The sequence below is a fragment of the Cydia pomonella genome, chromosome 19 (genome assembly GCF_033807575.1).
Source record: "Cydia pomonella isolate Wapato2018A chromosome 19, ilCydPomo1, whole genome shotgun sequence".
Classification (NCBI taxonomy): domain Eukaryota; kingdom Metazoa; phylum Arthropoda; class Insecta; order Lepidoptera; family Tortricidae; genus Cydia; species Cydia pomonella.
The window spans coordinates 3178141-3204197 of record NC_084721.1 but is presented as its reverse complement, the minus strand read 5'-3'; the positions used below and the strand labels follow the sequence as shown (position 1 = coordinate 3204197).

Sequence of the window (26057 nt, the reverse complement as noted above, 5' to 3'; positions counted from 1 at the left end):
TAGGGAAATAACTGTACTTTTTCTATGAAATTCCATTTCGGGAGAAAACGTTTTCCACTAACTAAATCTTAACAAATCGTCGATCGCTTCAGCATAATATATTCCAGGTTTATAGGTTTCGCTTTCGTATGTCCTATTGTACTCCTTTCAAAGTCGCATTTATGAATCGATTCTCGTGAATTTTGTGAGCATGTTCGAAAATGATATAGATTTTTAATCCACTATTTATAAAGAGTGCATTGTGACTTATAAAGTCTTTATAAAGAGTATAGTTACGATTATGAATACAACTAATTGACCCACATAAGTATTTAAATAAATAAAAAAGGGTTTTTGGGTGTTTGCCTAATTATTATTCAGTCAATCCGTGACGTGTTTAGATTAACAATAAAGACGTATTAATGAGATAAAAAAAAATGTATTCTTATAACTTATTTGTGCTATAATCATCTTTAAAAACTAACTATTTGTCAATGATTTAAACATCTTTTGAGTTTATAGGAAGATGTAATAAAAAGTCAATCTTTAAAAAAAGCGCAACTAGCGCCCCTTTTTTCTACTGGTGGCAGACTACTGATCGGTATTTAGGTAATAATAGGCCAAGATTGACTTTCCGGTATCAGACAAAATGGTGATATCACGTATAAAGGTCGAGGCGCAGCCACAGTGCGATTTGTTTGTGAGTTTGACGGGGCGATCGATAATGAAATCCAAGAGGATATTAGACAGATGCCTGAGAATACCATACCATTATGAATACCTGTGTTTTAGCTGTTCATGTGTCGTTGCTTTAAGTTGCAATTGGTGCTGCTTAGCATTAGCTGTAAGGTGCAATTTGTTACTTAAAATAATAAATAAATAAGCAAATGAAAAATAAAAACCCTAACCGTGGTGAAACTCGTGAGTTTTACGCATCCTTTAACGCTAGCGACTGTGTTAACTCAAACGCAATGCATCTTGCTTGCACCAACGTCAGATGTACTAGCGAACATGTCCGTGTCAAACTCGTGGTAAGGGTACATATAACACCATGAGTCAAACAGGCCCCAAAAACTATGTGTAAATACAGCTACTGTTCAAATATTCAATGAAGTTAAATTCAGCAACGGATATTTGCCTAGACTAGGAACAGTATCCACGGTTACGTGAGAAAACTTTACCTTACCAACTCATCAAGTATGTACACTATCTGTGGCTCGCAATTTAATTCAGTGCCGGCTAACTGTGATAGTTTATTAATAAATCATCCAGACATTTTGAAAAGTGGGCTACTTCTCAAAATGTCCGTACTGTAAGCAAGGTCTTAGTTGTTTATGTGGGCCCTATGACCAGCGCTGGTTAAGCCAGCATTATGCCAAATTGGGTCCATTTCTTGATGCACACTTAATGATTTGTTCCTTACTTGTTGTTATTGTCTGTACATATTCCTACATGTTTTGTGATTGTCACGAATAAATGTATTTTATCTATCTTAGTAATTAAAACAATAATATTACTTCGCTAATCCGCGAAATAATAACGTGCTAGTGAATTAGTGCTAACCCGTTATATTTTATTTTTTATTTTCTTTATTGCGGAAATAAACAGATACAGGGCTTGACATTTACATTTAGAGCAGTTATTTACTGAACTAAAATATAACGGGTTAGCAGTAATTCACTAGCACGTTGCTAGTGAATTACTGCTAACCCGTTATATTTTATTTTCTTTATTGCGGAAATAAACAGATACAGGGCTTGACATTTACATTTAGAGCAGTTATTTACTGAACTAAGTGGAACTGAATCGGATTTGATAGCCTAGTTAAGCCTCTTTCTCCATCACAAACAAGAAAATGAAAGTAATGGCCAAGTATTCTAAAATATGCATTTTACGAAAAAGTGTCTAAAAACTCAATTACTTTTTATAATTTTATAATAACCCTAATTACTTTTATTTTATACTACGTCGGTGGCAAACAAAAGTATGCGACCCGCCTGATGGTAAGCAGTCTCCGTAGCATATGGACGCCTGCAACACCAGAGATATTACATGCGCGTTACCGACCCTAACCCTCCGCTGAGCTCTGGCAACCTTTCTCACCGGCAGGAACACACCACTTTGAGTAGGGTCTAGTGTTATTTGGCTGCGGTACTCCCCCAGTTGGGCTTCGCTCTGAATCTGGAAAGATATCCGCTGTTCTGAGCTCCACCAGACAAAGCGAGATTTCATTCACAGTACCCATACCTCTCTTTTGGACGTAGTTTAAGGTTTCTTCTCTAACCACTGCCGTAATATTTTTGAATGACTTCTGAAACTATAGCAATCGACAGATATCTACAATTGAAGCAATTCAACCCTTTCTCAGAAAAAATGCGAGTTACAAATTCAAGAGTAATCGTTTAGCGGTTAGCCCTTTGGGTTTCCTTTGCTGTAAAGAACGGGCTCTTTTGGACCCAAAATAATTTATCAATGTCAAAAAACCACGAGTACAGAGCAAAGTGACAGTTCCTGGAGCTGAAGGCTTGTAAGTACCAGTAAATATGGAGCTAAATATAGAGACTATTAAACACAAACACACATACTACATACTACTTACTCGTATATAAGTATTAAAAGAATACCTAATACACTAATAAAATATATACAATATAATATAATATATATATTTATACCAGTGTTGGCCGAAACGTTAATGCAATCGACAATTAACCATTACAAATTGAACCGTAAACTGTAACCGTCCGTTACGGTTTACGGTTCAATTTGTAATGTAATGTAATGGTCAATTGCAATTAACTAAGTACTATTTGTGATATTATCTATGAAAAGGTACCTTATGGTCGATGGCGCTTACGCCGCACTGCGTAGCGCGGCGTTGTTTATAATATGGGAGCATCGTTGATAATGGCGTAAGCGCCACCGACAATAAGGTCCCTTTTCATAGATAATGTCACATTTAACATCAGGTATTAAGGTTTATAGAAACATAGGTGTTGCGCTTTGCCGTTAACTCGGGTGAATATAAACAAATACATATAACTATGAGCATGTTTTACAGACTTCAAAATTCAAAAAGCGCTTCTTTATTCAGATTGAACACTCCTTTATCGAATATCATAAAAATATTTGTTTAAATTTGAACTTTAATAGCTGTGTTGAATATTTTATAACTGCCATATATAGCTGCATATGCGTTAAATTACCACACCAATTTCGCAAACGGTATTAGTCTAATATTATTAGTGTGTTGTGTATGACTTGACAGTTCGTGAACTAATAATATTAGTCTAAAACCGTTCGAAAAATGGGCCCCAGCGGGGAAAGCTGGTAACTACAAGTTTTTGTTTGCCCCAATGGTTGACTGGTAGAGAATGCCTTAAGGCTTAGGTCGCCATTTGTACAATTTTATATCGTGGACTAAAGTTAAAATAAATAAATAAAGGCTCACTTGATTGTTCAAAAACTGATGAGAAACTAACATTTTTATCCACGTGTGTGGCAAAGTAATCTGATGCAATATTTGAGTTGTTTCCTTATGTTGGCTGGTAGAAATAACTTTTAAATGATGATTCAGAATAATAAATATTTAATAACGTTTATTGTTGTGGTAAAAAATGTTGTGTTTCACTTGGTGGCAAAATTTGTTTAACCCTCGCAACGCTCAAGATTCCAGTTTTCGATTTTTTCGCTTGCTCGGGTATCAATTAGCGCAAGCGATTAACGAACAACTTTGTCCCTTTGTAAAACAATCAGGTATCTACTACATAGAAAGGCACCGGTCATAAGACTTACGATCAGACTGTGATAGGTACATTTTAATTTTCGCACCACCCTTTCAATTTCATTTTTGTCCTGTTTATTTTATTAATGAAACCGAAGGAAATAAGCCTCCCCGTCTGTTTCCTGCCATAAACACATTTCGGGGGTAAATAACGCTCTACGACGCTCAAGGGTCACTTTACCTCGTTTTCCAAAAACCTTTAATTTTGCGTAAAATTTGCGTATGTTTAGACCTTAAAGAAATTTTCAGGCTTAATAAGATGGAGTCAAGATAAGTATATAATAGAATAAGAATGTACCTAATGTGTGCCAGGGCTGTCAACGCCGCTGCCTCCTACTGCCTACTGGGCATCCATCAAATGAAAAAGACACGTAAAGAAGAAGAATTAGAATTTGAGAAGCTATTTTACCATACAAATGTAAATAATAATGGAAAATTTGGTATTAACATCACATTATATCCATAGCTCGAGAACAATTAAATGTCCTCACCAGGATTTGAGCAAACAATTGCTAGATACTTTTCATACATAATCTCATCCACTACTATTAGTGCCGACAATACTAGAAAATCTCGTCCTTATGGCAAGCGACAAAGTCGGACGTTTTGCCGGCCGCGATCACATTTATAGGTAACTAAATATGTAGTTACCTTTATGACACAAATTACAGAAATTCTATAGTAAACGATTATTCGTGGGAGTTTTCTTCTATTGTTACGCAACGTAACAATCTACACGTATTATTGCGTATGACATGTATTTACTTCTCTCTTATTACTGTGTCATTATATTTGAGTTAACATAATTTGATTGTTGATATCTTTCTTTATAATGTACCCCGCTTATATTTCAATGGTACAGATGCCACCAAATATATTGGAGTTGCCAGCAATATATCTATGCGACTTTATTAGAGCCAAGTGCAGATGCGTCATTTTCTCATTCTACTTTTTCATGCCAGGTCATTCATCTATTGCCAAAAAATGTGCAAAAAGCAAAGCTAAATTCGTGTATAAAAAATTGTATTCCCAAATTGTACCTGAGCCAAATGTTAGTAATTTGCTGACCAAAAATCACTAATGTAAAAAGATGATAACCCAGTGGTAAACGCCTTATTTCGTACAAATCGGGAGAAAACCAAGGACCGCTGAGTTAGTAACTGTGATTAAGAATATTTACAGCTCTGTATTTATTGAACTAGGCTTTCGGGATTGATAGCCTAATTAAGAGGGAAGAATAGCTTTGCAATCCTAGCGAAATAAGAGTACTTTTCTATGAAATTCCGTTTCGGGAGATATAACGTTTATATACGTTTTCCACTAGCTAAATCTTAACAGATCACTTTGATTTTGAAGTCGGTTACTTCAGCATTATACATTCTAGGTTCATAGGTTTCGCATTTTTTTTATAAAAAAAATGTATTGCAAATTTAAAAAAAAAGGAAAATCTATAAAACCTAGTTTTTTATTGTGTCAATAACATACAAAAAAAATCATGGAGATTGAAAAATATTTAGATGTGGAAAAACGTTTTCTCTTTATGTATACTTGTAGTGTACTTTTCTCATAAGCCTCTTTCTCTATCACAAATAAGAAAATGAAAGTAATAGCCAAGTATTCTAAAATATGCATTTTACGAAAAAGTGTCTAAAAACTTACATAAAGCAAAGTGTAGAAAGGCCGAGATATTTTTAAGCACCCAGGCCGCTTCGATATACGATATATGTGATGCGACTGTACAACAAAATAACAAGCAGATAACGACAAACACTTTTTTTGAAGTCGGTTAAAAACTATGAAATATAATCAATATTTATATATTCTTGTGTCTATTCTCATGCCCACTCTTTGCAATCCTGCACCAAACTGAGACAGTTTGGTACAGATTGTTTAGCCCAATGGTTGACTGGCAGTGTTGGCCGAACGTTGATTGCAATTGACCAATAACCATTACAAATTGAACCGTAAACCGTGACGGACGGATACAGTTTACGGTTCAATTTGTAATGGTTAATGGTTAATTGCATTCACGTTTCGGTCAACACTGTTGAATGGTAGTTAATGCCTTAAAGCGTTAAGTCCGCCATTTGTACTATTTTTTTTGTAGCAATAACGTTTAAACAAATATTTGATTGATTTACTCTTAAACTGTTTGGCTACGTGTACGACTTAGTCCCGTTTAGTGAAAATAAAGACGAATTCATTAAGAAAAATAAAAGAACATACAATTTACTTACTGATACATCGTGTTTTTATTGAATTACGTTAACTTCGGGGTATCGGTAAGTACGTTTAAAAAAACTAAATGGCATAGTTAATTTTCAAAAAATAACACAGGCCCTTAGGCAAATGTACACGCTCGTAAGAGCCTTATAAGATAAAAAAATAGTATTGATTACCTCCAAAATGGAGTTAATTAGAATACCGGTGTCTTTGAAAAAGTTACTTAATTTAAGCTCAGGGATGCACCCTTGAAATTAACAGAAATAAAAAAAAACACGGTGTTTGATATCATTCATTGAGGCTTAAATCGATGAAAAATTATAAAACAAGAAAATATTTCTTCCGTTTCCTTAACAATGATATCTACTCAGAAGTATAAATGAGCATTACTTTTTAACCATTTCATCTTTAACAAAACCTAAGTATACAGATGTCATAATATATTAAATTTCATGCTATTAATTTGAAGTCTACACCGCCATTTGTTAAACAAATGGTGAAATTATTCCGTTGTAAGAACACACCTATTTTCTGGTCACATTCCAATCGTTTACATCAAATCTGAATTTATATATAGATTCTAATCACACTTTGTCTATCATATGTAAAAAAAGTTGTAGTAAACTAGTAATTAAAGAAGGTAGATAAAAAGTCGATTCTGTCTTTACGAATTGATATGGTTTTCACCTTAGACTTAAAACGACCGGGATATAAACCGTAATTACCTTTTGTATTGTTTTGAGGTCCCGATATTTCGACGCAGTTACACGCATCTTGTTCACGGGTAACTGGAGATAGCGGGTGGGTGTCAAAGTTGTGTAGACCGCGCTCGGTCTACTCTCATTCGTGCGCGTCGGCTGCGTTCGCTTTCTACGCTTTATATCCCGGTCGATTTAAGTCTAGAGAAACTAACCGTGAAACATTCAAAACTGTTTTGGTTTTCATCTTATCTCGATATGGACTTGACCTTGAGCACCAATTACCGTTAGTGGCTCACGTTGGTTGGTGCTGAAAATGAAATCAAGTGGCTAGTTAGCCAAGATAACAATCGTTCGCTCCGTAGCAAACGATAAGGTAATCTCTCTCTATCTCTTAATTCCTCTTCCATATTAGTGCGACAGAGACAGTTGCGTTGCGTTCTCTGTAGAGCGTAAACGATTGGCATCTTGGCTACGCATTCAGAAGTCGTCTCGTAATTTCGCTCGCATTTATTGGTGCGCGTGACATCAAGTAGCCTTAGCCGACTGCCATAGCAGGTTCAAACAGATATATTCGCTAATGTCTACGTAACTTATTTTCTATAAATCTCGCTCACACTAATAATATTAATAAAAGCTCTTCAAGGGCTCTACGTGTTGGATCTATATGCCCACGCAAGCCTATCAAGAGACCGGGATTTATAGGCCCGTGAAATCCAAGGAGATACAATAATAATAAATAAATAAATATGATACGGACATTATTACACAAATTGACTAAGTCCCACAGTAAGCTCAATAAGGCTTGTGTTGAGGGTACTTAGACAACGATATATATAATATATAAATATTTATAAATAAAATAAATATTTAAAAAAAGAAATATCCATGCTCATCACACGAATAAATGTCCTTACCAGGATTTGAGCCCGGGACCATCGGCTTCGTAGGCAGGGTCACTACCCACTAGGCCAAACCGGTCGTCAAGCGCAAACAATAATAAATATATTGTTGCGCTTGTAAACGGGTTCCAGCATGCGTTCTACATGAGATTAAAGCTCTCCAAGGGGCCTCTACGTATTGGATCTATTCCGATCCCCACACAAGCCTATCAAAAGACCGGGATTTGTGGGCCCGTGAAATCCAAGGAGATACAAATAATAATAAATATTATGGGACATTATTACACAAATCCCACAGTAAACTCAATAAGGCTTTTAGGCACTTAGATAACGATATATAATATATAAACACTTAAACACAAAGAAAATACCCATGACCCAAGAACAAATATCCATGATCATCACACGAATAAATGCCCTTACTAGGATTTGAACCCGGGACCATCGGCTTCATAGGCAGGGTACCCACCAGGCCAGACAGGTCGTCTGTATTCCAAGCGAGATGCAAAGAAAGTAAGTTACGCAGGCGCTAGCAAGTATGTCGAACTTGTGATAGCCGTAAAGGTCGTATCAAAATGAGATGAAAACTGTATCGAATTGTTAATACAGAATCAGCCGCGAACTGTGTAGATAAACTGTATCAAATTCCGTTGTTTATCTTTACGAGCTTCGGTTAAAATACTAAAGGCTATTAGTTTCTATTAATCACTTTTACACTATTCGTTGCGGCACTTCTGAGGCGCCGATAAAACTTTAACTGAGGTAATTTTGTGAGTATAAATTAATTTAAAAAACAGTTGAAATTAGGTCATTGCCCTTTCTTTTTATAAAAGCTTTGAAACATAAAAAATAAAAGAACAAAAATTAAGAAATAAAAATATATAAAATATGAATCCTATAAATTTATAAATAAATAAATAAATATTATGTACCTATTAATGTGACCGCGGGTTATTGTGGGCAGTGGGTGTGAATAAAAATGATGACACGACTTGATACATCTGAACTACTGTAGGCCCACATTTATAATAATATGTTGATGTAAAAACATTCTAAAGTGATGCAACTCATAGTTTGCTCTACGGTTAGGTAAATTATCGAACTTTGACCCGTAACCAAATATAATTATACCATGACCAGTGAAACCTGCATCGAAATGTCGGAAATAAATTTAACAAAATAAATTCGCGATTTAAATACTTATGTTTTTCTACTCGTCGACTGTAATGATTGAATTAACACATTCACTGCCGGGAACCCACCTGGTGGGCGCTCGTGAACTTTGTTCAGATGCCGGACAAAAAACGGCGCACTACCCCAGAAACCGGTGGTCTATAGCTGCGTACAAAACAACCCGCTCAGCGGGTTGTCCGGCATCTGAACAAAGTTCACGATCGCCCACCAGGTGGGTTCCCGGTTTCTGGGGTAGTGTGCCGTTTTTTGCCCGGCATCTGAACAAAGTTCACGAGCGCCCACCAGGTGGGTTCCCGGTTTCTGGGGTAGTGCGCCGTTTTTTGTCTGGCAGTGAATGTGTTAAGATTCCGTATACTAAACTATAATTGCATACTTTTAATATATGTGCTCCCAACTCAACTCTAACAGTCATTTCAATACGCTGTAATCAACTATAATAAGTATTTTTTGAAATCGTGATATAATAGAGAGCTTTTCAGTCCAGTATTGTATACTATTTTAAATCTAGCCACATATTTCACGAGTCTCGCAAAACTCGTGGGACAACTACGTGGGTCTATTTGGGCAAATGGCTTTCCGTATGAAACATAAATAACATAATAAAATTCTCTTTGATCCGAATAACCTCACGAGACCGTACCTATGTATGTTTGATTTGATGGTTGGTGATATGTTGACAAGCTTTTATTTAACTTGCCCTGTTAATATGTATGTTAGTGTGAATCAAATCTTGAAAGCTAAATTAGACCCACTTCATGATTTCCGATTGGGCTGAAATTTTGCATACATATATAAATCGGATGTCAATGTAATATTATGATGACATGGAGCTGATATGATGATGGAGACAGGAGGTGGCTATGGGAACTCTGTGATAAAAACAACGCAAACTAATTGTATTTGGGGTTGTTAGAATTGTCTCGACGAGTATTAGTTGCCTGTGGAAAGAAAAGCACAGTCAGCGATAAAAGCATGTACCGTTAGTAGTAGGAATTACGAGGGCAGTTGTGTTATGAATGGGGTGAGGAGGGATGAAAGAGGGGCGAGTATGTTTTTACAGGCTACTGCTACGTAAATATATATTATAATAAGAAATCAAGCTATTATAATAATATCAAGCATTCATAATCCCAAAGTGTCGACCCAACAATTTTCAAAACTGACCTTAGTAGGAAATCCCTCCTCACCCCTACTACGGGGTGAGCTGGGATTTCCTACAATTCCGTGTTTATCTTTAAAGTTATGAAATAAATTGATTTATTCAGACTTTTGTTATCCATAGACTTATTAGTATTACACGAACTTACAACTATGTTAGTAACAACACAATATGAGATTTAAAATTAAACTTACATGTACTACACAAATTCATAAAATAACTAAACGTCAAACGACCGGAACTTTTATTATGTATAAAAATCAGTTTCCCACAATAAGCAGTATTTCAAGTTACTAACTAAATTCAATATCTAATGTCATAGTCGGGTATGTAATATAATTATATGGGTATTGCGGTTTTACAATTTGTGAATGCACCAAGTTGTAGGTTAAAGTAAAATAACGAACAGAAAACTTAAGCTAATAACTATTTAATTTACATTTGTGTTTGTGTGTGTGTGTGTGTGTGAGTGCGTGCGTATGTACGTGTGTGTGTGAGTACATGTCAGGGTATATGAATAATGATGTACTTTTACCTGTGTTGGAACTGTAAGGCATAATACCATACTTTTCTTAGGTATACATAATTGTATGCTAACAATTAAATTGGTTTCTTATTTTCTAACATTATACCAGAAATAATGTTAATTTATTAACAAAAGTAAAAAATAGTTATTATTAAATAAATATTGTAGGATAATTTTACACGGACATTAAATACTTATATACATAGAAGGAACAAATATTTGTGATAAATCGTGACAGGTGGCCGATTTATGTTTTTCGAACGCTCGATTTCGTCATGCGAAAATATGTAGAAAACTGCTAAATGCTAATTTTGAAATAAAGCTCCCGCAGCGGGAGTGGAAAAAACCGGCCAAGTGCGAGTCGGACTCGCGCACGAAGGGTTCCGTACCATTATTTATAAAAACGGCAAAAAAAATGTTTTTGTATGGGAGGCCCCTTAAATATTTATTTTATTCTGTTTTTAGTATTTGTTGTTATAGCGGCAACAGAAATACATCATATGTGAAAATTTGAACTGTCTAGCAATCACGGTTCATGAGATACAGCCTGGTGACAGACGGACGGACGGACGGATGGCAGTGACGTCTCAGTAATACGGTCCCGTTTGACCATTTGGGTACGGAACTCTAAAAATGGCTACGTCTGCCGGCCAAGATGCGTGTGTGTGTACCAACACACCATCGCCCAATTAAACGCGGAATAATGAAGTGTCTATAAGCCTAAAAGTTTATTGACGTTATTGACCCCTAAGCAGGCTTTTGATGGATGGCTTTATCCAAGTGATAAAATGACCTTCCCTTTTTAACACCGCGCGATCGAATGTGACAGACACTGTCTTTATCACGCTATCGCGTAGACAACAACGACCATCATAGACTTACAGGATTCGAACATCGAACTCGTAGACATCGTGAAGACGTTAACATATAATTTGGTAAAAATCCATAGTACTGGTTTTTATGTTAAAAACGCCAGAACTATCCAGAAGTATCAGGAACTCTAGAATTATGGTACATGCTGTTAGAACTTCAATAAAAATGTGATCTGCTAGACTTTGATATGCCAACTTCACAGACATGTCAGGGTCACTACCGATTCCCTCCGAACGGGCGGAGTTGGAGCGCATTCCACATTCGTATTTGTACGGCGGCTCTGGATGGACTCCATCGCTTCTGGCATACATAATGTATAGGCACATTGAAAATGCGCTCCAGCCAGTCGGTACCTACATAAGAGCCCGTCAAAAAATTAAGAACCTCTTGGGTACACATTCGGATAACTTTAAAGGGAACGATTACAATACATTTTAATAATTCTATAAATTAAAACGATTAACCTAAAAATGTTCAAAAGTGGAAATAAAGTCACCTATTTGATATTTACTGCATCAGATGAAGACATTAAATTTAATGGCTATTACATACAATTATACACTCTAACGCTAACGCCTTTAATATAGTCGTGTTCAGATATTTGTGAGAACATTGTTTACTTGGATATTTTAGTCGACTGGGGTTTATTCCACATATTTGAAAACAGCTCTTTGATATAGTAGGTAACATAGGTATTTTACGGTAAATAAAACTAAACACACTAATGTATACCGATATTTCGAACGTCGCATCGTTACATCGCACGATTATAATTCGAAATTCAAAAATTTCATAGTCACGTCTACGAACTAAGTAATGTTATCTATTTATAAGGAGAACTTTGTGTGCAATCTTGACTAGAGACGTTTGGGTGTCAATGTCAACTGATTAGCTGCATGACCAGTGGCTCCAGTGTTGTCACATACAATTTTGCCGAAGTGGTAGAACAGGGTGCAAAAATAGGTAGAAATGGGTGGTATTGAAATGAAAAACAGGTAGATGTACCACTTAATAGCAAGTACGTTTTTATGATTAAAAATGTGTACTTATAGAAATTTTCAAATTATTTATGAGTTTTTAATATTGTGACGTTAGTACACGTGTTTATTAAAGAAATTTAAACAAAAGTTAGGATTTCCATTGTTTGTAGGTAATAAACCTGCTTGTATAATCTGTTTCTTTGGCAAGCTTTCATTAAATCGAATCGAGATTTGGTAGAAATTAAGTAATGTTCCGTCTCATGTATTGAGAATTGCTTACAATTGTACCATTTTGAAAAATAGGTAGATTTCAGGCTGAGGGAGGTAGATAGGTAGAACGCAGGCAAAATAGGTAGATCTACCGAAAATTTGGTAGATGTGACAACACTGAGTGGCTCGACAATGATCCTTTCGGGTATTCTCGGCTCCGTTCGGCTCAGCATTGCGACGAACAATTATTACGGTTGGCACAACTTGACGTCCCTATGCGTGCACGACCACAGATAAGATAATGACTTGAATTTTGACAACCCTAAATAGACGAAAGGGATAGTGCCATACATTAGAAAGCGACAGCATGATTCGTCCCTGAAACGCTGTCAAATTTCGGTTTTGTAGGAAGTGTCATTTCTATACGGTAGTACAGTCAAGGTATTAAATATCGACACGGACAAAGTGCCAAAAATATGTATACACGACCTTATTGCCTACTTACATTAAAGTAGTGTGTACATATTTTTGGCACTTTGTTCGTGTCGATATTTAATACCTTGACTGTACTATTATTCTGTGGCATTACTGTTGAGATTTTATTGTTGCAGCCGCTCTATTTGTCAATTTCCTTTGAAATTAATGATACTCGTCGCATCACTGCCGCGATTATGACGTTTATTCTGTCACTCATTTTATCAAGGAAATTTACAGATACAACAAAAATGCAACTGGGTTGGACATTCGAACGTCACCTTTAATGCGCTTCACACGCATTATCATAGGCCATGTCATGAGCTGTCAATAATACAAACGGAATAGAGCCCCGATCGTATGCATTAAATAATAATCTCTTTGGGTGTCGGTGAGATCAAGCGTCTAGAGTTTTAATATCTTCACTGGTAATTAATGGGTTTTATATAGATATTTTTGATTAAATTATTAACTTCGATAGTAAGGTGCTTCCGAAAGGTTTTAACGTTTTTATCTTATCATGTTTTATACTCACTAAAGTGAAAAAAATGTATATGGAGAATACCCGATTTTAAAACAAAATTTATCACTCCCATATAATTAATAGAATCAGGCGTTACTTTGCGGAAATCCATGCTTAATAAAGCAAGAAATATTACTCCCATTGACAATACTTATAGTAAATACATTATGTAAAGAAATGATTTTGCTGCCCTCCAGAAAGCGTCAACTTTCGGCCCGCTGCGCTTAACAAATATGCCGCTTTGCAGCTCCGTCGAGCAGAAAAATAGCAAACAAACCCCGGGCAGTAAATATAAAGCCTCTGATCGCATGTTTGTCGATCTCAACTTCGCCTCGGCTGACAATTACATATGGTCTGAGACATTTCTTACTTTACTGCCCTAGGTAGGCATGTAATATACAGGATGATTCAGGAGACGTGAGCAGGATCAAGCCTGCGTATTTAGTAAGTGTTTCGTTTTTTAAACCTGGTTAATGTAATTATGGATATATGTTAATTGGCGATTTTCCAAAACCACCTACATTTATTGAACTACCTATATCGTATGTTTACCATGAATAATCAAAAACCGAAAAAGATTTACCACACATATGAATAAGGAGTGAAAATTCGCGATTTAAAAGCTTGTAACCACCAAAACTTTCTATGCATTTGACATTTAGAAAGACCTCCGTCTACAGGTCTACACTGGCGCCCCTAGCGACGAAATTAAACATAACCCTCATTGCTTTGTAGCATTCCACCGAGGCACACCAAACGAGAATGTTCGGTCGGAATTATATTAACGGGCCTATCTTTACTTTTGAAATCTTTGAATGCTATTGAATTATTATTGAGTTTAACGTAATAACATACATAATGGTCGACAGTTAGACATGCTAACTACTTGCTGAATTAAAATTGTATACAGAACTTTTTTGTAGAAGTAACAATTTTGTATGCTACACAAGGACGGTTATACAAACCTATCCGCACAATTAAAGTAATATTATAAATACTGAGGACAATTTAACACAAATCGACCCCGAGCTAGAAAGAATGAAAGAAAATAAATGTATTAATGCCACAACACATTACATTTGAAAAAGAAGAACTTACGGTGATTCGAACCCGGGACCATCGAATACCGCACATCTGGGTTCCGACAGAATAGGGAGCGTGCATGAACTGTAGGAGGCAGCACAGGAGCCGTCAGATTTTTGGCGCAGGCGTAAATGTGATGTTTTTTATTCCGATGTAGCCCACAAGATGGCAGAACCTACTATGCACAAGAAAACACGTGACGTGTAAATGTGCATGTTTATGGTTCCGATTCAGGCCACAAGATGGCAGACCCCTCCAACGCGCACGGTCCCTATACCAGTGCTTTGCTCGAAAGAGTGAAGCGAATAGCTGAGTCGACACCCTTTTGTTGTTACTGCAATGCACACATTGTAACTACTACTATTCCACTATTCCTGTTATGTTTATTATAATATAAGATTCTGTTTATTGTTTTAATTGATTATGTATTTTGTTAATTGTGTATTGCTCTGTTTGCCTATGTGTTTCTAAAGTGTGTGTATTTGCAGCAAATAAATAAACGCTTTATCTATCTATCTATCATCGGCTTCATAGGCAGGGTCACTACCCACTAGGCCAGACCGGTCATCAAATAACATTAGTTCTGACATAAACATTCAACTAACATATATTATACATATATGCCGCCATTTTCCCATAATTTTTTACTATTTGACGTTGCGAAGAATTTATTTTTAATGATGACTTGTATGTACCTATATTTTTAGACATTTTATAATTGTATATAATCAATATTTCTTTGACGATCATAGTATAAATTCATATAGATTAGTTTAATATAATTTATATTGTAATTTCATATTATGAAATAATTAAATCTAAATCTATGTCTGGTATTTTGATTGCACTATTTTCTTTCTATATCAATTGTACAGTACATATCTACTTTACTGCACTAGTGCGATAATTTTCACATTACGTAACTATGTCGAAAATGTGAATGGCCAATGTACTGTAAAACGTTGTACAATACTTGTGCGAATTTCCTATATTTCGCACTTGTATTATAATGTCCTATTTCAACATACTTGCTCGTAACGTGGAAGTTATTGAACCGCTTTTAGGCTCATAATCCTATATATTAAACACGCGTGCTTTTTCAGTGTATTATAGCACTTCTACGGTAATGTATGATAACCCGACGGACTTAAGAAGGTAACTGATTGCTAATATGTATGAAAGCGGAGCCTTCTTAAATTGGTCGAGTAGATTTTACAACGCTAAATGGGGGGTGCCGGGTCCCCGCCAGCTACAGGGTCGAGGGGCTGGCAGGCAGTATGACAGATTTTAGATATTTAATGTTTCAATAATTAGAATTTAATTAATATGTTTTTTTTTATCGCTAGTTTGAAAAACGTCGTATAAAACACTTGTGCATTGGTGATTACACACATCGGCTTTCTTATTGCGCGCTCGTTTTCAGCTCATGCGCTCAATATAATCATGTCGTTTTAAAGGTCCCCAAAAAGCTCAGTTCTCCAAAAATTTTTACTTACAATATGATAAGGTATATATATATCTATTGCCTGTAATTAGTTTATGTCGCTTCAGAACTGTTAAAAAAATACAGCGACTTTAAGTTTTTAATACAAAACTTGTTTTGCTCTCTTTCGATTGTTTTATAATCTGAAGCTATAATAAACTAATTTCGGCCCTAGATATACCTCATGTCATTATATGTGCAAAGTTTCATTACAATCCAACACGTAGTTCTAAAATGAGAACGAAATTCCGTTTGTGCGGGAAGTTGAAATTTGAAAATCGGCTGAGCTTACTGATGACTCTTAAAATGAGTCACCCCAGTAATAAACTAGTGTTAGGTATTAATAAATTTAATGGAGTAATTTCTTACCTATGTTGCTAGTCATTATTTAAAGTATACCTATACAGCTTTTAGAACCTAGCCTCATTTGAGTACGTGGCTAAACATCAAATTAAATATTCCATGAATAAAATATAATGTGGTTTATATTTTATTCATGGAAGTTACGGCAATTTTTATGAAGGTCATGACTAAATTATATGGTAACATTAATAACTATGCCCGTATCTATCACAAATTCACAGTCAAATATTATAGGGACATTTTTACACAAATTGACTAAGTCCCACGGTAAGTTCAAGAACGCTTGTGTTGTGGGTACTCAGACAACGATATATATATAATATATAAATACTTAAATACATAGAAAACATCTATGACCCAGGAACAAATATCTGTGCTCCTCATACAAATAAATGCCCTTATCGGGATTCGAACCCAGGACCATCAGCTTCATAGGCAAGGACACTACCCACTGGGCCGGTTGTTAAAAGAGTTTTAAAGTCCTGCTAAATACTTATAGATTCTCAATTTCATGGGATCAGGGCTCGCAGTGTCAACATAGTTTTTATCATTTAAACGATTAAAACTTTTCTTTAACGAACCTATAAAGGGTCTCACTGCTGGCCTTTGGCCTACCCACTGGACTTTTGCCGATTAAGTGCAGCATCCGTCCAGTTGCTGAGAAATGCGTCCAGGTCGTCCCGCCATCTCCTCTTAGGCCGACCGAAAAACGATAAAGGTTTCGTTGATAATAAAATAATTTTCTAATAATAAAATAAATTAAAAGCTCACCAAAGCTCACCGTCGCCGCTGGCTTGGCCACGTCTTGAGAATGGAGGAGGATCGCGGCGCTAAAAGGGCATGCCTGGGACGCCCGGTAGGCTGGCGGGAGATGGCACAGGATCGAGACCTGGCGTGTACTCGTGTCGGAGGCCAAGACTCATTTTGGGTCGCTGCGCCATTAAGTAGTAGTAGTAGTAAAATAAATTAATAATTTTCGTTTTTTTAGATAACAAATTTAATTAAAATTAGGAAATACCAAATCAGGAGTCGTGGAAATTAAGGGGAGAGTCCTTTGCCCAGTAGTGGGACACTCAAACAGGCTAATAAAACAAAAACACCGGACAAGTGCGAGCCGGACTCGCCCACCGAGGGTTCCGTACTTTTTAGTATTTGTTGTTACAGCGGCAACAGAAATACATCATCTGTGAAAATTTCAACTATCTACTAACTATCTACTTCTATCTATCACGGTTCATGAGATACAGCCTGGTGACAGACAGACGGACGGACGGACGGACGGACAGCGGAGTCTTAGTAATAGGGTCCCGTTTTACCCTTTGGGTACGGAAACGGAACCCTAAAAGGCAGACTATACATTCCAAATAATGAAATAGAATGGAAACGCTGATTTGCAAGTTCGTTGAATACTGGCCAGAGTTCAAGGCCATTATCTTAGGATCGAACGAGTTGTGTAAGCATTCATTCGAGTGACGTTTAGAATAATAAACTGGGTTTTGACAGAACATCAGATAAAGATCTTCCAGATAAGTAGATACATATAGAACGTGTCATTCCCAAAGACGCGTGCCTTAACTCGTAATGTCATGTTATTAAAGGTTAGATTTGATAAATCCACGCGTCATCTTGGATGGCACGATCGATACCTATTTGTTATTTTCAACATTACTTTATTTTCCAAGTTAATAAAAAAATTGTCCAAGTGCGAGTGGGAGGCGCCCTGAGGGTTCCGTATCGTCACACAATTGTGTACAATATTATTAGGCATTAAGTCCAACTATTGTACAGTATTTTTATGTTTTGTGCAATAAACATTAACTAAAAAATATATATATTTAAATTTTTAATGGCCCGTACAAAACTTTGTTCACGGAACACGGAACGGAAATTTGTAGGTTTTTTTTTTCGGCTGACTCACGATTGATCGGTTTTTATTAGGTATTTGTTTATAGGCGTAGCTTTATTTGACGTTCATAAGCGCATTGTAATATGCCGACTTAAAAAACAAACTACTTATATTACTTTATCTTTATCTTAAGTACCTACATTTTCTTTATTGACATCACATTTGATGACGCGACGTCACAATTGGGTACTTGACACATGTTGAATATTATAACAAAATTTAGTTAAATGGATCGAAAATGAGCCATTCATTATAAAAAAGTGGAATTGAATTTTTTTTTATTGAGATTATAAAAAAATACAAGGCTCCTAAGTCTCAAAAAAAATTTTTTTTTGTCTTTCAAAAATAGAAAAGAAAATGGTACCATACAATTCCTTACATTTTATTGAAAAATAAATTGTATGACAACTATACACATAAACGCAATATTTCAGGGTCAAAATGGCAATTTCCTTGAACTTCCATACATTTAGGACAGATTATATGATGTGACGTCACATCACCTTATCATTTTGTTAGAGACGTTTTAATCGTCGAGTGCGAGCGTCAGACTTCAACTCTCATTTCAGACCTTTGTGTTGCTTAAATGCCATGAGTCCTACATAGACATTTGATCCTCAGGAAAATCAAGATCGTTTGACATTATTTACAAAAAACAGTCAAGTAGCCAATTATCATAAGTGACTATATTGTAAGGAATACATTGCCGCTCAAAACATTTTCAAAAATTAACAAATCTTTCCGAATTGTTTTGTAGCACTAAATACCTACGTCTAGTTTAAGTTTGCGGTTGTATCCAAAATACAAAGTGTGTATTTGGAATATTTAAAACGCGAATAGAAGATAAGGTGCGAAAATTTGCAATTCAAATGAGCGCCTACTCATCAGGTTAATTACGTTTACGTCTTGTTTACAATTTACATTGGCCGAATCGTAAAATGTGATTTTTACAAGCTTTTATTAGGGTTCCGTAGCCAAATGGCAAAAAACGGAACCCTTATAGATTCGTCATGTCCGTCTGTCTGTCCGATTATGTCACCGCCACTTTTTTCCGAAACTATAAGAGCTATACTGTTCAAACTTGGTAAGTAGATGTATTCTATGAACCGCATTAGGATTTTTACACAAAAATAGAAAAAAAAAAAACAATTAATTTTGGGGGTTCCCCATACTTAGAACTGAAACTCAAAAAAACTTTTTTCATCAAACCCATACGTGTGGGGTATCTATGGATAGGTCTTTAAAAATGATATTGAGGTTTCTTATATAATTTTTTTCTAAACTGATAAGTTTGCGCGAGAGACACTTCCAAAGTGGCAAAATGTGTGTCCCCCACCCGTAACTTCTAAAATAACAGAATGAAAAATCTAAAAAAATATATGATATACATTGCCATGCAAACTTCCACCGAAAATTGGTTTGAACGAGATCAAGTAAGTAGTTTTTTTTTTAAAACGTCATAAAATTAAAAAAAAAATTTTTTTTCATCAAAGCCATACGTGTGGGGTATCTATGGGATAGGTCTTCAAAAATGATATTTAGGTTTCTAATATAATTTTTTCTTAAACTGAATAGTTTGCGCGAGAGACGCTTCGAAAGTGAAAAAAATTGTGTCCCCCCCCCCCTGTAACTTCTAAAATAACAGAATGAAAAATCTAAAAAAAATATATGATATACATTACCATGCAAACTTCCACCGAAAATTGGTTTAAACGAGATCTAGTTAGTAGTTTTTTTTTAATACGTCGTAAATGTACGGAACCCTTCATGGGCGAGTCCGACTCGCACTTGGCCGCTTTTTTACTTGCCCTACCCCCTTATTCATAAAACTGTACGGACCTGATTTAGTTAAATTATGTTTTATCCCTTTCTTACAAATACATAAGTCAAAATGACAAAGTAACGATTCATAGCTAATTTAGGTCAGTAACGCGTTTATGAATAACGCCATTAGTAGGTATGTATGTTATTTTGTTAGTGTCAAATATTGGAAACTAAAGACCCACTTCCCGATTTCCGATTTAGCTGAAAATTTTCATACATATGTAAATTGGAGGACTATGCAATATTATGGCACCATCGAGCTGATCTGATGATGCAGACAGAAGGTGGCCATATGAACTCTGTGATAAAACAACGCAACCTAATTGTGTTAGGAGTTTTTAGAATTGTCTCAATGAGTATTAGTTGCTTGTGGTAAGAAAAATACAGGCATGTACAAAATATTGTACCAAAAATTAAATTTTTAGCAAAAACTTATTATAATTTCGTATAGGACACACTTTTATTTACCTTGACTTGTATATAATATAATATTTAATTCAGCCTATAAACGTACCACTGCTGGGCACAAGTCTCCTGTCATGCGCGAGGGGGCTTGGGCTACATTCCCCACGCTGGGCTGGTTCCCTACGCAGGTTTCCTCACGATGTTTTCCTTCATCGAAAAGCTAGTGGTGAATATCAAGTGATATTCCGTACATAAGTTTCGAAAAACTGATTGGTACGGCCAGGATTTGAACCCGCGACCTCTGGATTGACAGTCGGAAGTCATATCCACTAGGCCACCACCGCCGCCTTCACTTGTAATAATGTAATAAATTATTTTTCTTATCTTATCTTATCTTAAGTTCTGACATATGAAATACACAAACAAAGCTGGAAGCGATCAGTGTGGGAAAAACATCGATAGTTGGATTCATCGGTATAGGAACCTGTCATTAAATTTAACCCCCTAAAATCCGATGTCTGTTTATTGAGTACATTTCGGAGAGAAACTCAGGAGTGCCAAAAGTGACAGTTGAGTGATAGCAACAGTTCTCGTGGCGTAGGCGGGTTACCGAAATATTCGTACCACACGTTTCCAGTAGGTGTAATCGTGAGATTGATGACAGAAACAAACAGATTTAACTGCATTCGGAAACTTAAATTTAAGACAAATGTAATACCAATTGTACGGTCAAGGAATATGATTTCTGTACCTTATCACGGTGATAATCAGAGCCAGTACATTTCATGCTGTTGACAGATAAATGACGTCACGCTACATAGAGTATGATTCCAATTAGTATTTTCGTAATAATTAATCATTTGTTAACCTCTCTGGTTAGCTGATACATATACTTGACAATCAGTACAGAAACGTCTAACTGACTTTCATCTTTTTGTATTTTAACAGCGTATTTCACGTAACAAATATTTATTTTTCTACGCGTCAAAGTAATTTATCTAAATTTGTAGTGTTGTAAAAAAACTGCCTGTATGTTAAATTTCGTCATTTTTGCGTCAACATAATAATATGAAATATTTAGTGGTTTTCATAATTATTAATTAGGGTTTCGTACCCAAAGGGTAAAACGTGACCCTATTATTAAGACTCCGCTGTCCGTTTGTCTGTCTGTCTGTCCGTCTGTCATCAGGCTGTATCTCATGTTCCGTGATTACTAGACATCTGAAATTTTCACAGATGATGTATTTCTGTTGCTGCTACAACAACAAATACGAAAAAGTACGTAACCCTCGGTGGGCGAGTCCGACTCGCACTTGTCCGGTTTTTATTGTTACTTGACTGTGTTTCCATATTTGAATAGAAACAATATAATTTCGGTATAATTTAGAGACTTAAAATACGCAATCATGAATGAGGCTACAGGGGCCTAAACATAAATATGTGAATTGTTTTGACTGTGCGATAAATGGGAACTTATCACATCACAACTCAAAACAATTCATATAGAAAAAGAGCTTACATAAACAGGTACAATCAAATGATTTAATTGGTAACCCATTTGGTACCTTATCAGTTATCAGCCATACATCGTTATCACGGGAGTAACAACGATTTGACAGTACTGATAGATCGTGACAAATAAACAATAACAAAGGTGACACTTCTATCGAGATACGTTAATATGTACATGGGTACATATTGGAGTTCAAAATGTAGTAGTAGAAAATTTAGAACAATATTGGTCATCTATTATGAAAATCTAAATTAAATACTTTAGTGACTTATTATTCAAGTTGACACGTAGACTCATAAGCTTTTACATACTGAAATACGAGTTAGATTCAAACGAAAACTTCATGCTAGGTATGAAGCACATCTAAGAGGCTTAGAATGCGTAGGCAGAATATTCCGTTTATACAAAACAGACATTCTGTTACAGGATTGTTTTTGCTCCCGCGATAACGATGTATGCTTATCACAGTGATAACATGAAAGTCACTAAAAAATCATACTATTGTCACTGTGACAAGGTCCGAAATGTGTCACAAATGAAATCTTTTTATTGTACCTGTTTATGTAAGCTCTTTTTCGCATATTGATGCTAAAGTGACACATGTTGACTAACGATTTTTATAACCGTGTCTTTACCATTAAGTTATTTTGTCTAAAATACACTAGTTACACTAAATGAAAACTGTAGAAATATGTATATATTTTAAGTTAGTTTAAGGCACTTGTTTGCATTGTGTGAATGTAAATACGCATGCATACGCTCACCCGTACAATGATAACTTATTTACTTCTAATTCTCATGTAAGTGAATTGTTAAAAAATTCTTATGAGGAATAAAATTCTTAAAACCGAAATATAATGAATTGTAAAAAAAATCTTATGAGGAATAAAATTCTTTAAACCGAAATATAGAGAATTGTAAAAAATTCTTATGAGGAATAAAATTCTTTAAACCGAAATATTTTTGTATGTGGTCACAGCAAATTAATTTTCATACAGCGTCAACAACACCATTGTGACACCTCTGAAGTTGCGCGCTGTTGAGAATACGTTTGTGCCATGCGCAACTTAAATTGGTTTGCATAAGAGCAAAAAGAAAAAAAAAATATATTTTTAGATTTTCTTTTATATTTAGGACATATTCAACATATTTATCATTTAGGCTCATATGCTTACTATTTATAGTGTCATAAATATTTTGAATATAGTAGTCATGAAATAAAAACTTTTATATTTTTGTCATATCGTTTTGATGAGTATATGCATGTTAAACGTACAATATATGACATGACACATCGTTTTGGATATGTCACAATTTTTGTGATAATTTTCTGTTTAGAGTTTAAATTATCCTATAGTAAATGGCGGATAAACTTTTGAAAAATATTCTTTTTAAACCGATTATCATCAATCATTAAAAAAAAGATTGGTCAAGAATATTATTTGCCGACGAAATATTAATAAAAAAACTGTTTTTTTTTTTAGTATAGAAACAAAGAATATACAATGAAACACGTCCGTCGAATTATTATTTTTTTCAACACAAAAGCCTCACAGTAATATTAGGCATTTAATATTCATTTCACGTATGCAAGTTTCAAAGGTTTGAAATTGGTAGGGTTAAACACAATATAGGGTTTTCCAGCAAAACTGGCTTGCCTTTTCAAACACATAAAATATGCATATTTTTCGTTGCCGAAAATTGCTAAAAATTTCCCAAGGTTTATGATCATTAGGAAAATGTTAACGATAACGACTTTTTGTTACTTCAAAGAAACCATTTGAATATTTTTTCCCATGTAATACGAGAGCTTACCGAGCCGATAATGAATGTATTTTCTATTTTTTTTATTGTAAAAAAATATATATATCAGTCACTTTTTGTAATTGAGAAAGAACCGTGTCCCGATTTGGGCCATGGTGCGTCCATTAATGAATCGCATACTAACAGGTAGGGGTTAACGAGTGCATTCACGGAAAAATAGTTTCATTGTTATTCTAAGTGGGGTGGGTTGTTATTATAGGCAACCCAACACTGGTGACTTAATGGACATTTATATCTATGAAGATTCTTCATCAGTACTCTCAAACCTTATAAATATGTCTCCCATGTGTGTTGATGGAGGTGTTATTGGTCTGTAAGAAGAGAAGATACCTTGCATACCCTAAATACCAGTTCCTAATAAAATGAGAACCAGTTAAAGCATATTTTCTTACAGCTTTCTTGTGTCTTGTCAGTGACATTGCAGACAAACAACATTTCAGATTATTATGGATGCCAGTGTCATCTTTGGATTGATCCCGTACCAAGAGCTGGCATGAACACCTCGATGGCCTCGATATACATCCGTCGTACACATGTCTTCCTGTCCAAGATGCACTCCAGAGGCATCAGAACGCATTAAATCACCAAATTTCCTTGCCATGTTTCCAGAGACTTGGCCGGTCAAAGTTTATATTTTGACCGCTACCAGTGTCACCACTAAGAGATTCTCTGGTTGCAAGGAGAATTACAGTGCCCTCTAATATTTCACAGATAAATTATAGGCGATATTTTTACAAATGAAATGGGTTTATGCCACCCTAATATAACGCAGTTGACTTTTTTACTAACAAGGTATGCCCACCAAATACGCTCATAAAAACGATATATTCTATCGATATAGGCTATGCACTATCTAATAATTTATAAGTGACTTCGGGACTCGTTATGGCCCAGGACCCATACTATCCGGGACACGGTTCTTTAAGGTTTTTCTATTACACTGAATGTAATGTTTCGCGTAACAGTAGCAAATTATTTTGTTAAGTACGAACTACCTGTTTCGGAATCAGTTTTAGGATATCAAGCAAAATTTATTTCTTTGTTACTTAAGTTCATTTATTTTTTAAATTGCCTGCCAATGAGTTTAGATAAGTTTTTAGTGTAGAAGTATTTTTTTTGGTCTATTGGACTTTATGAGTGACTAGTATAGAATGCCTTTGACATTAAGTCCGCCATTTGTACATTATTTCATATATTTTGTCTAATAAAGTTTAAATAAATAGCGTTAATATCATATGAACTTTTTAAATTCCACGATGTTACACCAAAAAGTTCACATTGATGCTAATGTATTAATTTATTGACAAATAAGGGACCACAAATTTTTCATTCTGTTTAATAGCTCTTCTAATTAGAATGTAGCCATAAAAATTGTAAGTACCCATGGGAAATACGGAAAACTTTTTTCATTTTCCAAATTTATTGCATAAACCTGATTATGTAAGTAATAAAAATCTAAAAAGTAACAAATAACATCGTATAACGCCCGTCTTAATTAAGTAAAGTATATTTTTATAAGTGACTTATCAGACTGATTTATTATTTCGCAGTAGAACATTATACCCACCATAATCGAAACCACTACCAATATAGACATCAGCTATTATGAATAAATTATCTACATAAACATACCTTTAATAAATCGCTCACTTACAAAACCACTTAAAAGTTAACGCACTTATCACATCACTAATTCCAATTTCAAATTGTCACTGTTCACTTTTTTAATTTAACCACTAAAAATCGAATTTCGAATTGTCACTGGCTACTTTTTTTTATTAGAACCACTGGTCACTAAAACACACGCGGAAAGTTGTTTCGACTCGTTTCGAAGGCGAGTAACGAACGCTACAGACGTGCGTTGGTCGTGACGAACTTCTCGGGACTGGTCCGCAGAGCCGCAGCAAACGTGGACATAGAGTAAAGGCGGTTTTCTTTTTATGTTTATTATTATGTTTATGTCCGTAATTATTTTGGATGGGTCCGAACATCTGCGGCGTAGGTGTTGTATTTGTAGTGGAAGAAATACATTGTGATGTTGCGATACCTAATCATGATACGAGTATAATTTGTACTTAACACTTCAAAAGTTGTTTATAATATTAAAGGCAATGCGAAACAAGGCATTGGC

The 26057-nt window shown here is 35.3% G+C and overlaps 1 protein-coding gene across 1 annotated transcript in view; it reads right to left on the bottom strand.

Moving 5' to 3' along the window:
* LOC133528081 (hemicentin-1-like) overlaps nt 1-25821 on the bottom strand; it is a 246913-nt gene extending 221092 nt beyond the window's left edge. Inside the window, exon 1 of the mRNA XM_061865294.1 lies at nt 25559-25821. The gene's annotated coding sequence lies outside the window, so the exon portion shown is untranslated. The remainder of the gene's footprint in view (nt 1-25558) is intronic.
* Nucleotides 25822-26057: the final 236 nt, after the last annotated feature.